The sequence below is a fragment of the Magnolia sinica genome, chromosome 17 (assembly GCF_029962835.1).
Source record: "Magnolia sinica isolate HGM2019 chromosome 17, MsV1, whole genome shotgun sequence".
NCBI classification, from domain to species: domain Eukaryota; kingdom Viridiplantae; phylum Streptophyta; class Magnoliopsida; order Magnoliales; family Magnoliaceae; genus Magnolia; species Magnolia sinica.
Genome location: NC_080589.1, coordinates 1802073 through 1819524, shown reverse-complemented (window position 1 = coordinate 1819524; position 17452 = coordinate 1802073). Strand labels below are relative to the sequence as shown.

Genomic DNA, 17452 nt, shown 5'->3' with positions numbered 1-17452 from the left:
TATATAAGTTCTGTTTGGCAATTTCAGCTCTTCATGATTCATACTGAGATCCACAAAGAAGATCCTGAAGTCATCAATCAAATGGAGGAAATAAATGATGTGGGTTTGATAAAAATGGCATCTGGGGGACCCACATTTTCTATGTTGAAGTCATGCACAGGTGGGCCACAATCTGCATGGTCATCCCTGAGCTCTTTCACATTGGAAAATCTAAGCCATGCAACCAGAAAATTGATTCAAAGGCTCTCCATTTGGAGGCCACCAATATGACAGTTAAGATAATCCATCGGAGGCGGCCCACCAGATGATCCATCCACATCTCCCAAACCCGTTCATCGATTCACAGAGAAAATAACACTGATTTTGTATTAGACAACATTCATTAACTTTTTCAGGCATCCAAACTGAAGGAACATGCAAAGATAACACTAAAAACAGTAATTTGAACTTTGAATTTGTCAACCAAGATAACAATCAAATTACAAAAGGTAAAGACTTAATTTTCATTAGATTTCACATGATTTGAGTTCAAGATACAAATGGCAATGCCCAAATCTCATCGGGACCGAAATCACTAGATACTGGAATAGCCACCATTGAAAAAATCTAGATTTTCATAAGATTTGCATAACCTCGTTCACTGAAACTGTTAAAACAAATTACAGAATTATAATTTATGTAAAATAATAAAGAAATGGAAATGTTAAGGACAGGCTGAAGCACGTGTGATCACGCTGTCCTTAAAGCATTATTTGCCCCTTCTCAAATGTTATCGAGAATGCTGATAGGTTGTAGGTAAATAGCTTCCAGGATACGCCGAGCCCATATGTGATTCTACATTCAACAAAGATGAAAAACCACAAATGGAACTCTGTGTACACAATTTTGTCTGGTAGATAAACAAAATAAAATCCCAGATCAGAGAGAAGATTAGAAAATTGTAGGTGGTTTAGACCATTGCATTGTCTATTTCTTGAGGACTATTGGCTAAGGTTCGTATTGGACCTTGCTGATTCGATTAGAAGTCATTGTTGCTCTTCTTGTTGGGTCGTATATGAGAGTAGTTTGAGTTGTTGGCGATGGTCCAATGAACCACCCAGGCATTGTTTATATAGGCTAAGATTGGTGGCAGTTTTGATCTAGGGTCATAACTCCATATGACCGTTTATGCCTGTTGGTGAGAAACTAGTTGTTATTTGGTTGTTTTTGACCGTTATGCATGTGGGACAACCAGTTGTTGTTTAGACTCATTGGCTAGCCATTTTATGATCGTTGGGCTAGCCACATGCAACAGTTTTTGCATGGTTTAGTTTAATACTACATGAGCAGTTACACCTTTCTCAAAGGGCTAGTTTTCAGCTTCTATAAGAGACTGATTGGTCTCATTCAGACCATTCGCCCACTTCACTCTAGCCACTTGACCCATAGCCTTTGTCACACTAGTTCGCGAGTAAGCGACACGATGCAAACGTATAAAGTGTGCCACTAGCGCCTCTATAGCCATACATGCCCTCGTACCAAGCCCAAGCCCAAGCCCGTTCACAACACGCAAGTCCCATACTCCATGGATCTACCAAGCATATGATAAGTTACTCCACACCCTATATATAAATGCAATATTTTCTTCTCTCCTTTCCGACACGGGATTATTCCCAAAACACCAAAAACCCAATTTTTTCAAACAAGCATTTTTTATATACATATATACTTTTTATTTAAAATATTTTTTAATCAATATTTTTACAACAGAAACAAGATTGAGTTAATCTAATCTATATTAACTTATAATTCATTGACTGCAACCTGAATATCTTAGACATAAACAAGAACCATGTTACACAATAATAAATGCATTATCTAAGTAAAAAGGTCTTGAATCACCCAGCATTTTTAAAAGCTGGACCAGACCGGATGGTCAGACTGGTTCGGACCAGAACCATCTGGGTCACTGTAAACCCGAGCTAACTAAGTGACAATACCGCTAATAAGGCTCAGACCCACATCTTCTACTTCTACTTTAAACGTAAATGGTCTGGTCTGGCCCCACCGCTCTATATTTTGGGATGCGGTTTGGCTAGTGATCCCAACACCATGTCAAACCTCTGTGGCCCCACCATGATTTTTATTAAATCCATGCAGTCCATCCATTTTGCCATCTCATTTTAGCGCACAGATCCAAAGATCAAGTGGACCACACCACAGGAAAAGTGGGGATTTAATGCTTTCAGTTGAAAACTTCTTAGGGGGCCAACCACATTGTTTATATACCATCCAACCCGTTTATAAAACACTGAATGAAGGGAAATCATAAATCTCAACTTGATACTAAACTTCCGTGGCCGCCTAGAAGTTTTCAACCAAAAGCATTCAATCCCCCCTGCTTCCAGTGGCGTGGTCTACTTGGGCTTTGGATATACCTCATTTTTTAGCTCATGGCAAGGTGTCCTAAATTGGTAACGGTGGCTGTACCTGGCACCACCATCATCGTTATGATATGGGCCATAACAGTTGTTACAACCCTCGTATCCGTCGTTACAATCCGTTTTTATTTTTTGAAAAACCGTTACTGAGCCCTTATGAGATTATTACAGGTGTTATAGTCAGTTTTTTCTGTAATGGCCGCTATAGCCATTTCGACCCCGTAACACTTAACGGTTAGGACAGTTACCATTAAGTAACCGATCTTGAATACCAAGATTCATTGCCTGAAATGAGTTACCAACGTGGATAAAACACATAAATCATGATGGGCCCACATATCTTTGGCACACCCGGGTCCCACAGACCCAGCAAAACAGGGTCCATGTTTGAGATTCCGGACTTGGAACTAGCCGGAATTTCAGGTGCCCATCGGGTCTGTGGGACCCGGGTGTGGGTCGGGTTTGGACAGGGTCCGGGTCAGGTGTAGTACATTGATTTTCATGTTCTGTCCGTCCGATGAGTGGATCGGGCCTGATGTTTTCACCGTTGATCATAGCGGTGTGGGCCATCTTATGGCTCAGATTCCTGACTGTGCGACACGTTGGCGTAGAGATCCGAATGGCCAAATCCTACACGTTTCCGCACGCGTCGATTATCACGTGATCCACGCAATGCAGACATCAGTCAAAACCTTTCCAGCCTACTCAAGTCCTCGTGTCGCTCCAGGGTGGGAGACAATACCCCATGGCCCACCTTACCTACTGGATTGCCTTGATTTCTCTCTCAAGGCATCTAAAAGCAGGGCCCACTAGATGGACGACTCCAATTCACCCACGTGTTCAGTAAAAGTAGCCACTTACGTGCTTGTGGATAGCCAGGCAGGGGGCAATCTCTCTCCTTTATATTCAGATCTAGAATACGCCGAACCGGATTCCGTCAGGCCGTAGAAACACCGATTCCCATTTCTCCTATTTTGGTGAGGTCCTGACGTGGCAAGATTTGATGGGTGTACAACCACTTTCAAACATACGTTACGTCACGTGGGCAGGAGATTGCGTGGTGTGACATACACCACCGACCTCCATGGTGTGTGCTAAGGTCACGAAGTTCTTGTTGGGAAGCGCGGAAGGTGAGCCCTCAAGATTTGATGGTCTACATGAGTTTTGGAACTCTCATAAAGCAGAAGATAAATGCTCCAACGGCCCGTCTATCTACCATTAGAGCAGATGGATCTATTCACACCTCTGATCCTACGGTATAAGTGGCTCCGGATCGCGTTATATGGATTAGATCGTCTAAGGAGAAGCCAAAATGGACAGACTACTATACACACTATATCTCTCTGTATACTCTCGGTATTTCATATGATATCTTTATGAGAGAAGCTCATCCCTTTTTATAAGAAAAAAAGGAGATAAGATGAGATTGGATTATCCGATCTTCTCTCTATCTCCTATCAAATATCAAATTCAAAATTGAATTTGAAATCTCAATCGAATGAAAAAGGCCGGAAGGAGCCAAACCATATGGAACCCACCCACTAGTGATTGCTCACGAGTGGGCCCCACTGGCCTACGCCTAACATCTCCCACTCAATCACATAATGGGATACGCACAAAAATTTGCCCATCTAAGTTGCCTAATAACAATCAAAGACCAAACATCACGATCAAAAGAATCAGAGGCGTGGGACCAGCTGGAACACCGTAATCTTCTCACAGGTGCTTAAGTACTAAGTGAAGACCTAACTAGTACTCAATAACCCAAGTTTTGCAATGTCTATCCTAGTTCGCATGACCACATTGGATGGAGTTAACTCCCGATCTGGAGTACTGGGCCAACATACGCACTTATCCAACTTATCGAGTTATTCTGAAAACTTAATTTTTCACAAACTTCGACTGAAACCAATTTAAAGCAATACTTATATATATATGCTTTTTAAGAAAAATATTGGTTGTAAAAGTCTAATAAAAACAACTCGATACTGCCGGCTGATAAGTCTTCAAGTGCGTATTTATAGTTCTAGAAACTTGATGTAGCTGTCACGGGATCTTCCCCACGCAGATTTGTAATTTGGAATTAATCAAGTTGCTTTCCTAGCGTAACTGAGTCTGACCAATCAAGGACATTTTCGTCATAGTACACTAAAGTAGCGACACTCAATTTCATCCTTATATACACAAGAGGAGGGTAGCTAAGGATACAAAGAGTCACCTACGGGACTGGCTACTCGCAAATTTCAATGATTGGATCGAATCAAAGCAATCTGTAGGTAAAAGGTCCCAGCACATGGCTACAATCCACGTCGTAAAGTAAAAAATACTAGGTGAATGTCGGGTCTACAATATGCAGGTCATTCTACATGAGGTACGACTCATCTCATAACCTCATAACCTGACTTTAAATTCAGGCCATAACATTGATTGCATGTTAACGGAATGATGCGATCATATTATTCGACTTTATTAGTCTCATCTTCAATCTTTATAAGATTGTAGGCGAATACAATTCACTCATATCCCCATCCTTTATTATTCAAAATAAAGAGAAGTTCATACCTCAATATATAAACATGGCCCCAAATGTACCTCTCTTGTACATTCAAGGTTGGTCAACCCGTGCGAGTGGGTGACCGGCCTGCCGACAAAAATAGAAATCCTACATGATTTCAAGGTAAATGCTGATGATCTACTTACCTAGTTTATATTAGTATTCAATACTGAATAAATGGAATGTGTTATTCATTAATAAAAGATTAAAGGTACTACAAAAATAAATACATCACTCAAGTTTTTCTCAATCTCATCTGTCTGACGTGAACCTGAAATAGATCTCTAGCTATAGGTTTCGTCATTGGATCAGCTATCATCTCCTTGGTAGGAATGTAGTTGAGGACGACCTTCTTATCTCTCACTTGATCACGGACGTAATGATACTTGATCTCAATGTGCTTAGATTTCTGGTGGTGTTTAGGGTCCTTTGCCAAGTCAATGGCAGAAGTATTGTCTATCTTCAGCGATATAGGCTGACGAATACTCAGTATAACACCCAGACCCAATAGAAATCTACAAACACATACACACTCCTAAACTGCAGCACAACATGCAATGTACTCGGCCTCCATAGATGAAAGAGCTGTGGATGTCTGTTTCTTACTCGACCATGAGATAGCTCCTCCTCCGAGTAAGAATACATACCCTGAAATAGACTTTCCCTCGTTGGCGTCATTACCCCAAGCAGCATCAGAATATCCTTTGAGCTCGAGGCTTGTGCCTTCATAACACAACATTAGGTCTTTTGTTCCTCTGAGATAGCGGAATATACGTTTGACAGCTTGCCAATGAGACTATCCCGGGTTACTCTGATAACCGCTAACTATGCCAACTGCATAGTTAATATCCGGTCTAGTGCAAAGCATAGCATATATTAAGCTCCCTATTGCGCTTACATAAGGTACTGAGGACATAGCCAATTTCTCGGCTTCATTCTGGGGACACGATTTCCTGTCTAGCTTGGTAACTTTATTCATTGGAGTTTTAACAGCTTTTGAATTTTTCATCCTAAATCGCTCTAAGATCTTTTGTATATAGGTTGCTTAAGACAAACCTAAAAATTTCTTAGGGTGATCCCTGATGATTTTTACCACAAGAATAAAGTTGGCTTCACCGAGGTCTTTTATCTTAAAGTTCGAGAATAGCTAATCTTTAGTCAATATCAATAATTGCATATCATTACCAGCTAACAGGATATCGTCTACATATAGAGATAGTATCAGAAAAGATCTTCCAGACCATTTCATGTATACACAATGATTTTCTTCACTTATCATGAATCCAAAAGTGGTGATGGCCAAGTGGAACCTCATGTACCACTGTCATGAAGATTGCTTCAGCCCATAGATAGATTTCAACAACTTGCAAACTTTCTTTGGATGCTTTTTGTCTATATAACCCATGGGCTGTTGCATATATATTTCTTCATCGAAGTCACCATTTAAGAATGCAGTCTTTACATACATCTGATATAACTCTAAGTTTAAACTTGCGACAATGGACAAGATCATGCGGATTGAGGAGAACTTTGCAACAGGTGAAAAGGTCTCCTCGTAATCAATACCTTCTTGTTGTGTAAAACCTTTAGCAACTAATCGTGTTTTATACTTGTCCACTGTACCATTTGTCTTTCTTTCGATCTTTAGTACCCATTTATTACCTATCGCTTTGCGATTGGAAGGCAGATCAACAAGTTCCCAGACTTTATTTTTCTTCATGGAAGTGATCTTTTCGTCCATAACATTCACCCAATCGGCCGAGTTAGAAGATAATAATGCATCCTGATACAAATCAGGTTCATCATCATCAACTGCAACGCAAGAGAATGTTTGCCCCTCAATATCGATGTATCTTCGGGGAATCAATCCTCTTTCGCTTCGACGCAACTCAGGAGCCCGCTGGGATGTCCTTCCACTATCTTGACGAACTATAAGAGCATCATCATCTTGAGAAGCAGAACTCCCACTCTCTTAAGATATATCGAGCATTTCAAAAAGTTGTATTAAAACATTTTGCTTCATTCAGCTTAGGTATCTATCTTCAACGAAAGTCACGTCCTGAGATTCTATCTCAATCCATCGTCCATGGTCCTTATAAACTAGAATGCATCCCTTTAAATGCATAGGGTACCTAATGAACACGCATTCAATGGTTTTACTATCAAGTTTACCTATATGCGGAGTAGGTAGCAAAATATATCCTAAAGATCTCCAAGGGCATAGGTTGGCTAAAGAAGGAGTCCTCCCAGACCACATCTCATATGGCATCTTAGGAATGGATTTGGATGTGACTCTATTAAGGACGTAGATGACTGTTAACAGTGCGTCTCCCCATAATGTGGTAGAGAGATTAGCTTGTGCCATTATTGATCTAACCATGTCTAATAGTGTCTTATTCCTTCTCTCTGCAACACCATTTTGTTGTGGAGTGTAAGCCATTGTGTACTGCCGAACAATTCCAACGTTTTCACAATATGATTTAAACGTTTTAGATATATATTCGCCACCTCTATCAGATCGAAGGATTTTAATCTTTTTCTCAAGCTGATTTTCTACCTCAGCTTTATATTTAAGAAAACAATCAAAAGCCTCAAATTTGTGTGAGATGAGATACACATATCTATAGTGTGAGTAATGGCCAATGAAAGTGATAAAATATTAACATCTTTTTCTGGCATGTACATTAAAGGGTCCACAGATATCTGAATGGATTATCTCTAATGTGCCCTTGAACCTAACCGCTTTGGGAAATGGTTTCTTCGAAGTCTTTCCGGACACACAATGTTCATAAAATGATAAATCAACTTTGAATAACGAGTCTAACAGACCAGAACGTACTAGTCTTGTCATACGATTATTTCTTATATGACCTAACCTCGCGTGCCATTTTTGAGATTTAGATACTATAGTTTCATTCGACATAGCAGATAAAGCAAGAAGAGAATTATCACAATCTATGTCCAAAATAAATAAATCTGAAATTAAATTTCTTCATGCAAAGATGAGGTTATTCAATCCTAAAGAAAATCTTGTCCCGAAAAATCGAATATCAAAACCATTAAATAATAACCTAGAAACAGAAATTAAATTCCGACGCATTCCTGGTGCATAAAGAGTATCACGAATGATTATTGTTCGCCCTATGTGCGTACGGAGATGAAAAATGCCAATCCCTAGTACGTCTTCAATAACGTTATTGCCCATGTACAACTTGTAACTTCCTTTGGCTACAGGTCGAAATTCTTCGAGTCCTCGACGACTATATCACGTGCTTTGTTGCGCTTGAATCCAAAATTCACCCGTTAGATATAGTATCAACGGAAAAGATTTCAGAACAAACGCCTACATACAAAGTATCTAGTGACTGAAAAATTACCGTCTTTTTATGGGCACACTGCCGAGCATAATGGCCTAAATTTCCACAGACAAAGCAAACTACATTTGTCTTTTTCTGTCTCTTCTTTCCATTTCCCTTCTTGAGATTTGGAGGAGGTGCTGTGGACTTCTATTCTTTGTTATTCTTTTTCGCCTTCTTGCGAGCTTTGAACCATTTCTTGTTAGCTTTCCGCTTATGGGTCTCTGCTACAAAGGCCTTGGCCGAATCTAGCTGAATTGCATTCATTTCAACCTCACGTACCAAGTGGCCACAAAAGTCTCTGAACGTAGTGATAGAATCAGTATGGTTCTAAATTCTTTTGATTTGGGCCCAAGATTCAGGCAAGAAATGGTCCATGACTATAATCTTTTGATTTTCAGTTAATTTACACCAAACATTCATAAGGGCACCTATCATTTTCTCTATCTTTCGGATATGATCTTTAATGGGACAGTCGACTGGCATCCTATACTCTTGGAATTCTAATTTCATTACTCGAACTCTCGCATCTGACTTCTGCGCATAGGCATTTGTCAGTGCTTCCCAGATTCCCTTAGCGGTTTCATGCACTTCATACGTAGGTATGAGTTCTTTGTGCATGGTGCTAAGAAGGACATTACGAGCTAAACGATTTTATTTTCGCCACTTATTATAACGAGTCATCGCAACCCTATGTTCTTGTAAATTCTCGTTTTCGGCCAATATGGGTTCCTCTTGAACTTCATCGAGTGTGTGCGATATGTCATCCTCGTCCAGAAGGCATCGCACCACGCGGGACCAGTCTTCGTAGTTGATGCCGTCAAAATGTTGTCCTTTCAGCTGTTCAGCGATAACGCTTTGGTGGTCATCTCTACATTACATAAGTATTACTACTTAGCTATTATCTAAAATATTGACACTAATCATCAGAATTTCTATGTGTTATTAAAATTTTCAAAGTATAAAAATAGTAAACGCATCTTAACGAGATCTGAAAGTCCACATACTCGAATGGGCGGTGTAGAACAATCAAGTTCTCCTTTTAAGATGAGATTTAATGCTTTTATAAGAATGAATTTGTATAACGTGCAACTTACCATTACTTAGTTGCATGCATCATTTGATGGAGGAGAATAAACTCTCACTTTGGTTATGCACAACCTTTATTTATAGGGAGTACATATCACACATATATAAACATTATCATCAGAAAAAATAATGAAGTGCATAGCTATAAAGAGTTCAATTTTCACTAGTGATCATGTCCATTAGAGATAGTTCGACCATCACCATTAATGATCATTGTTGATGATGGATCCTTTTATCAACATTGATCATCATAGTTGATGATCATTTCGATCACTAATGATCTCTTGATCAACAGTGAAGAAAATGTTATAAAGGAAACAACAACATTCATATGCATATATATGTACATGTCAAAAAAAAAAAAGAAATATACATATTACTTGCAGAAAGCTATAGGGTTTTGGGTTACCACAAATGTGCAACTGGACCATAGTTTATTGATCGAACAGTTGATATTATGGGCCCTACATTGTATATCTTATATGCCAATAATCCAGTTGATGTAAGAATCTAATCCCTTCATTTTGTTAGATGATGGGATTATTCAATCTAGGATATATTTATTTCAGGGAAGATCGATAGCGAGACTAACAATCTCAGCAGTGTAGATCAATGTAAAATGGGCCCAATTGTACAAAACTGAAAACTTGAGCAGTATGTCAATCTCTAGGTCTATATATAACACAAGCATATAGCCAACACGTGTGGCTGATGAGCCCACGTGCACATCAGCCAACACATGTGTACATCAGCCAACACGTGTGTATAGCTGAGTGTGTGTACAGCAGCCAACACGTGTGTACATCAGCCGATTCAAGTGCACATCAGTAAAGAGTGGTATCGCATGGGTGGAATATATTTCATGTCCATGTGCCACATTGCCACTGGTGACATGTAAATGGTAGATTTTCGTACCGAGTAAACTGTTTGGGCCAACTTCAAATGTATGTGGTTTATCCGTGCCGTACATCCATGTGGCCTACTTGATAATTATATCTTTTGCCAGATGGATGGATGGCTTGGATACAACACATACCTCGTGCTAAGACTCACATGTCTTGCTGACGTTAATGTAGAAGCTATATTGTAGCTGGTGTGATGTACATCAACCAATCCGCTTCTCACAGCAGCTATAATTTAATTGTGTACGTCAGCTATACAACACTTATATTAGATATATACGTGAGCTAATATACAACACGTACAACACAGCTTAGAATGCAAACGGATTTTTTTATTTTTTTATTTTTTAAAAGCAAGATAGTTGTGTACGTCAGCTAATATATAACAATAGTACCATCTATATTAGTTCTGACAAGTGAGTCTCATTGTTTGGTAATCCAGACCATTGGATAGATCTGGACCGACCATTAGGTCTATTTCACAATCAATGATTTTCATGCAAAAAATTACACTGATCCAGTGATCCAATCCATCCGAACTTGGCATTATATCAATGGGAAAATACTCCAATACTCTCAAAAAAATTAATTTAATAATGTTTCTGATTGCATTGGGTCATATGGACACACATCAGATGGTGTGACGAACATCATCCAATCAGCTCTGATATAGTAGCAATACGTGTACAGAAGCCAACACGTGTACACGTGTACAAAAGCCAACAACGTGTAGCAGCTAAATATCTAAGTGTGTGACATGCCAGTATATTTAGTGGTGTAGTTCAATACAACAACTATTGGTGTATATTGGGTGAGATGTACACGTATGTACTTCAATACAACAACTTATATAAAGTACCAGAATGTATACATCTATGCCGTCCATCCGTTTCGACAGCTTATTTTAAGGCATGCTTACAAAAAAAATAAAAAATCATATCCAAAGATAAAGTGCTAGTAGATTTATTTCAGATTTATTTCAAGCATTAATGGCTAAGAAACTGTCCATTCCGGAAATCAATTGGCCACATGTGAACCTTAGATATTTGACCGTTGGTTAAAATTTTGGTATACATGAGGGGCCTACTCCATTGATTTGGGGAACAAGAGCAAGATCTTAATCATTCATAAGAAAATCTACCGTTGATATAATATGCTGTGGCCATAAATCAAGCATGACAGCTAATCAAGTAATTTAGATTTCATATACATGAAGTGCACCATTGTTATCTGAATTCTATTTTTCTTCTCAAGCCTAAAAACAAACACGCCGAATGGATGGACGTCAATACAAAAGCAATATATCTGACGTACAGCATCTATATTTCTGACGTACAGCCTAAAATCAAACATGGATTCTAATCCAAAAAGAAAGGATGAGCCACTTACCTTTTTAGATGAAAATAATCGGAGATCCGCCGTTGAATGCTTTGATACCACTATTAGGAAGCGCGGAAGGTGAGCCCTCAAGATCTGACGGTCTACACGAGTTTTGGAACCCTCACAAAGCAGAAGATAAATGCTCCAACGGCCCATCTATCTACTACTGGAGCAAATGGATCTAGTCACACCTCTGATCCTACGGTATAAGTGGCCCCAGATCGCGATCTATGGATTAGATCGTCCCAAGGACAGGCCAAAATGGATAGACTACTGTGCACACTATGTCTCTCTGTATACTCTCGGTATTTCGTATGATATCTTTACGAGAGAAGCTCATCCCTTTTTATAAGAAAGAAAGGAGATAAGACGAGACCGGATTATCCGATCTTCTCTCTATCTCCTATCCAATATCAAATCCAAAATTGAATTTGAAATCTCAACCGAATAGAAAAGGCCGGAAGAAGCCAAACCATAGGGGACCCACCCACTAGTGATTGCTCACGAGTGGGCCCCACTGGCCTACGTCCAACAGTTCTGTGGGCCCCACCATGATGTATATGTTATATCCCCAACCGTCCATCCATTTGGTGAGATCATTTTAGGGCATGAGCCCAAAGCTCGAGTGGACCATACTGCGGAAAGCGCAAGGACTACTGTTGAAAGCCAACCTATTCATGAGGTTTTTTTTTTTTGTTAGCTTGTTAGTACACCCACTGTCAGTTCACACTTCACCGTTAGCCACCCTCACCAGGGAATTGATACCAAGACCTCAATGTTGAAACGAGGTATCTTTCACTCAGTCTACCACTTGAACTATGGATCAGGGTGTACTTGTTCATAAGGTTAGGCTTACCAGATGTAGAGAAAAAATAAATATCAACTTGATCCAAAACATGTAACTCCCAATCATTTTTTAATGGTAGGTGTTCAATCCTACCAGTAGATATTAAAGCTTTTGATCTACTTCATTATTAGGCTCATGCCTTAAAATGATCATGCCAAATGGATAGATGGCTTGGATATAATTAGAGGTGGGCATCGTGCCGAGTCAGACCAAGTTAGGTCCAACTCGACTCGATCCAGTTTTGCCAACTATCTGCTTTGAACTCGATCTGACTCGGGACCGAATCCAGCAGGGCCAACTCGATTTGAATCGATTCCTGACTAGCCTGACCCAAACCAACTCCGACTCGGTTAGGGAAATCGAGTCGGATCGAATCTTTTGTTTTTAATTTTATAAATTTTTTGAATTTTTTTTTAAAAATATGAAAAATTTTCAAAAAATTGTACAAAAAAGAAAAAGAAATTAAGGGTAACTTTCCTAACTTTCTGCGTCCGTCGCGATCCAGGGTGGGCCACGACTAAGGTCCCAAGCCAGGGTGGGCCACCAATAGCCTGCACAGCTGCACCTGAGGTCCCGAGCCAGGGGACGGCCTGCACGGCTACACCCGAGGTCCCAAGCTCGAATTAACACAAAAATATATATAAAATTAACATACCTGATGAATGGACGAGGATGACCAGTGAAGATAGGATGTTGGGCTGCTAACTGGCCTGGATTCCGATCAAGTTCGATGCGGCGCCGGCTCGGGTAGGGTTAGGGTCAGGGTTCGGATGGATGAAGGGTAAATGTAAAAATAATAATAATAAATAAATAAAAATTTAAAAAAAATTACTTTATAGTGCCCGATTCCGGATCGAATCGGATCGAGTTGCTACGTGACCCAAACTCGACTTGGTCGAGCTTCGGATCCGAGTGGGTCTACTCAATCGGACCCGACCTTGGCTTTCAGTTCGAGTCGAGTCAGATACTGCCCACCTCTAGATATAACACATACATCAAGGTGGGACTTACAAAACTTGGTGACGTCAACACACCTGCAAGGTTGGTGGCACACCATGGCAATCTATTTCCATTAACCGATGGTTGAGGCCTGACATGGCATGGTCCAACTTACCATGACATCAATCAATTATGTATTGGACTAAATCACTTTTAAAGGCGAACTTGTTATACTTTAAATTTCGGCGCCAAAGTATAGGGATTCTAATTCTGAAATTAAGATTGTGAAATATATGATAAGCAATTTCATAACTTTTTCACTCCCCATACATACTCACTTTTTCATTTAGATTCATATATAACGTTAATTAAATTAATAAACTAATTTCTATCAAATCATCATCGCAGTCTCCATGTACATGTTTAACTTATCAATCGCTACTTTCTTTACTAAGTTCTCAATAGTCAATCTAAAAGGTCATCCACGTAAACTTTATTACATCAATCATTTCTTACAAGAATTAAACCTCACATCAAGTTCTTACTAATGCCTCCATAATAGACTGCTAGTAGACTCATAAGAGTTTCAACACAAGGTCATGAATTCGAGTACCCATTGTGGTGAAATCCCACTATGGTGTGAGTGTGTGCAGGGTGTGAGTATGTTAAAAGAAAAAATAAAATAAAAATAAAAAAATAAAATAAGAAGAAGAAGAAGAAGATTTAAGTCTTATCTAAGAAAATCTTGCCATGTCAATGCTTCACGGAGTTGAGACCACAACCTACTAAATCCACTTTCATAAGTGGGCATATTTGATGACTAAGGCATGTAGCCCAATCAAATCTTGCCAAATTAGGGCCTCACTGGACTTGTGTTTCCCTAGTCTCACCTAATCTGGTTCTAAATAAGCTGTAAAAAAATCCAAAACAGGATTCAATGAGGTTGGGGAAACACCGAATTCAATAAGGCCTTCATGTGTAAGATTTGATTCAGCCACGTGCCATTAATAAAAATGAGCTCACGCAAAGCATGTTTAAAAATGAAAACTTGATTTGATAAGGTTAGGGAAACACCAAGTTTGATGAGCCCTCCTCTCTCTCTCTCTCTCTCTCTCTCTCTCACACGCATTTTTCATCCCACCTCTACCTGTGATCTCTGAAATTTTCACTTCCCTACATGAGAGCGGATTCAATTAGGATAGTTCCGTTAGGCTTGTAACATGATGCCATTTCATTTGCCAGTAAGACACTTATTAGAGGGAGGCTTGACTGCCTTTGGCAGACTTATGAAATGGCGTCATGTCACAACCCAACGGAACTCCATGTTACCCTAGCTTAAATTGCTCCCTCTTTCTTACGGCTGTCAATGGACCAACCTAGCTCTTCAAGCCGAACTTGGGCTGGGTATCAGGTCCGACAGATAGGCTTCAGCATAAAATTCAAGCTCGCCTAGGCATGGACCATGTTTTACAATCGGTCAACTCGCCCATTAAGGTTCAAGGGAAATTTTGTGATACAAAATTTTTATAATATCTTCCTCTTTCTACTTCAGTAACACATCCACCCCTTCTATCTCTCTCTCCCCCAACATGAACCGGCTCGGGCCTACACAAATATTTAGGGCTAGACTCATGATAGACCGTTTTGGCCCGTCATGGCCCACGCAGGTTTAAGCCTACATTAAACAATGCGGGCGGATTGTTTTGGCCCATTGAGCCTAGGCCGAATTTAGGCTTACATTAAATAATGTGGGCCAAGCTTGGACAGATCTTGACCCTGCCCTGAACGGGTCTAAACAAAACTCATGATAAGGCTGTCAATGGGTTGGATCGACCTGCAAATTAAAACAACCTAGGCTCGATCCATGCCATCTACTTTTGTGCGACATCTGGGTTGTTCATTAAGTGTGGCCCACCATACATGATATATGACAAAAATGCCCTTGAAATCCTAAATGGGCTCTTAAATGAAGCCCAAACCCAGCTTAGTCATTAAATGGGCTTACATTTTAGGGCAGGCTGGGCCTGAATTCATGATACTGGGCTTTTTAACGGCCCACGCTTCATACCCGAAAAGTGAATAAACCTGGTCATACTGCCCAAGGCCCGCCCCGGGATTTTGTGCAGTACACAGGCTTTTAGTTCGTACAAATGGGTCCCATGGTTCAGTCATCGTTATCATCGACATTGATTGCGTCTTACCCGGCTCATATCTAGCAGGTAGGCCCACTGTGATGCATCTGTTTATCCACGCCATTCATCCATTCTCTCATATCATTTTAAATTATGTTTACAAAAATAAAACAGATCCAACGCTTTATTGGACCACACCGAAAAATAAACTTGAATTACTTTAAATGCAAGAGCCAATCTTTGGTGTGGTTCACTTGAGCATTAGATCCGCCTCCTTTTTGTGCACATAAGGGATGGACGGTGTTGGTAAATAGATACATCAGGGTGGGCCCGCCAACATAACTGGCTGTTAGTGACGGCCCACCATAATGTATTTGTGTATCCATACCATCCATGCCTTTTCTCGTATCATTTTAATGTTTAGTCCATAAATAAGAACATATGCCCGTTCGGGCTAGAGACGGCGGGATGGGATGCAATCCGGGTCCGAAATTTAGCGAAGTACACGGGCTTTTAGGGAAACGGATTGGCTACTTCCCTGAGAGGAGGATTTTAATGGTGGATATCCAATCACTATTGTTTTCCTGTGATGTGGTCCACAAGCCTTAAAATGATCTTTAAAAATGAATGAAAGGAATGCATGAAACAAATACATCATGGTGGGACCCACAGAGCACCGACCACCAGCCAACCGGTGGCAGGGAGAGTAGCCAATCCGTTTCCGGCTTTTAGTCCGTACAACTGGGTCCTATGGGTCTGTATCATTACGATGGGTCCCCTCCATGGATGGGCCATGCATGAAAAATCTCAATCGTCGCACATCCATCCATGTGGGTCCCATCATGTAAGCGGTTCGGATCACTTAACAAGCTCCATTTCTACAATGCATAATCAGCAATGATGGGGAAGCTGTGAATCGGATTTTCATTTCAGGGGGTGGGGCTCATGGTTTGGTAATCCACACCGTTGATCCTTCGTCTTCTACTAGATTGAAGAAAACCCAAAAAATTTACAGATGAACGTGGCCATTGCATAATCCTCTTTTTAACCATCAATTTATGGGCCACAAATCAAAAGGATTGGATTGTCCAATCGAGTAGATTTTGTAGGAATGGCACATTAAAGGTGGGATATCATAGATCAACGGTCTGGATTACTGAAACATAGGCCCCATAAGAATAATAATAATAATAAAAAGATAGAAAGAAGAAAAGGAGAGCCAGGGAAGAGGCAGTGCAGGGGAAGGGCAATAACAGGCAAACTACTGTTGGTGACCTCTCCCTTGCTCTGCCGCATCCCTGCCTGCCCTCCCTACTTACACGTGTGAATCTTCACGACCGTTTATTTCCAGCCAAGGAAAGAGAGCCGCAACTTGTCTTCGGACCAACATCTCGTCATCAACGGCGTCTGGCAACTTGGAATTGCAATAGGTTGGGCTTTTTATCGGCGAAGAGAATGGGATTGTGTACTTTTTCAAAGCTGGGTAGTACAGCTGCGTACTACACGCGAAAGTACCAAAAAATACATTCTCCCCCCTGCTTGGGGTTGTACTAGAGAACGCTGCGTCCACGTTTCTTGGACGCGAATATCCTGCAACAGCTGTTGTAGGGAGCCTGGCACCAAAAAGCTTCGTGGGGCCCACCTTATATGCGTGTGACATCTACAGCGTCCATCACTTTCGCCAGCTCGTGTCAGTAGGAAAGCCCAAAACAAAGGTCGATCCAAAACTGAAGTGGGCCACGCCACCGGAAAAAAGGAGCGATGGGGACGATCAACGGATACTGAAACCGTCTTGGGGCCCACCGAAGTGGCGGATCGGACTCGGATTCGGTA

At 40.6% G+C, this 17452-nt stretch overlaps 1 long non-coding RNA gene across 1 annotated transcript; it reads right to left on the bottom strand.

Moving 5' to 3' along the window:
* Positions 1-479: 479 nt before the first annotated feature.
* On the bottom strand, positions 480-17188 carry LOC131231093 (uncharacterized). Its single transcript, XR_009164203.1, has 2 exons — positions 16939-17188; positions 480-834 (listed from the first exon to the last, which is right to left on the bottom strand). It is a non-coding gene; the product is annotated as an uncharacterized LOC131231093 (long non-coding RNA).
* Positions 17189-17452: the final 264 nt, after the last annotated feature.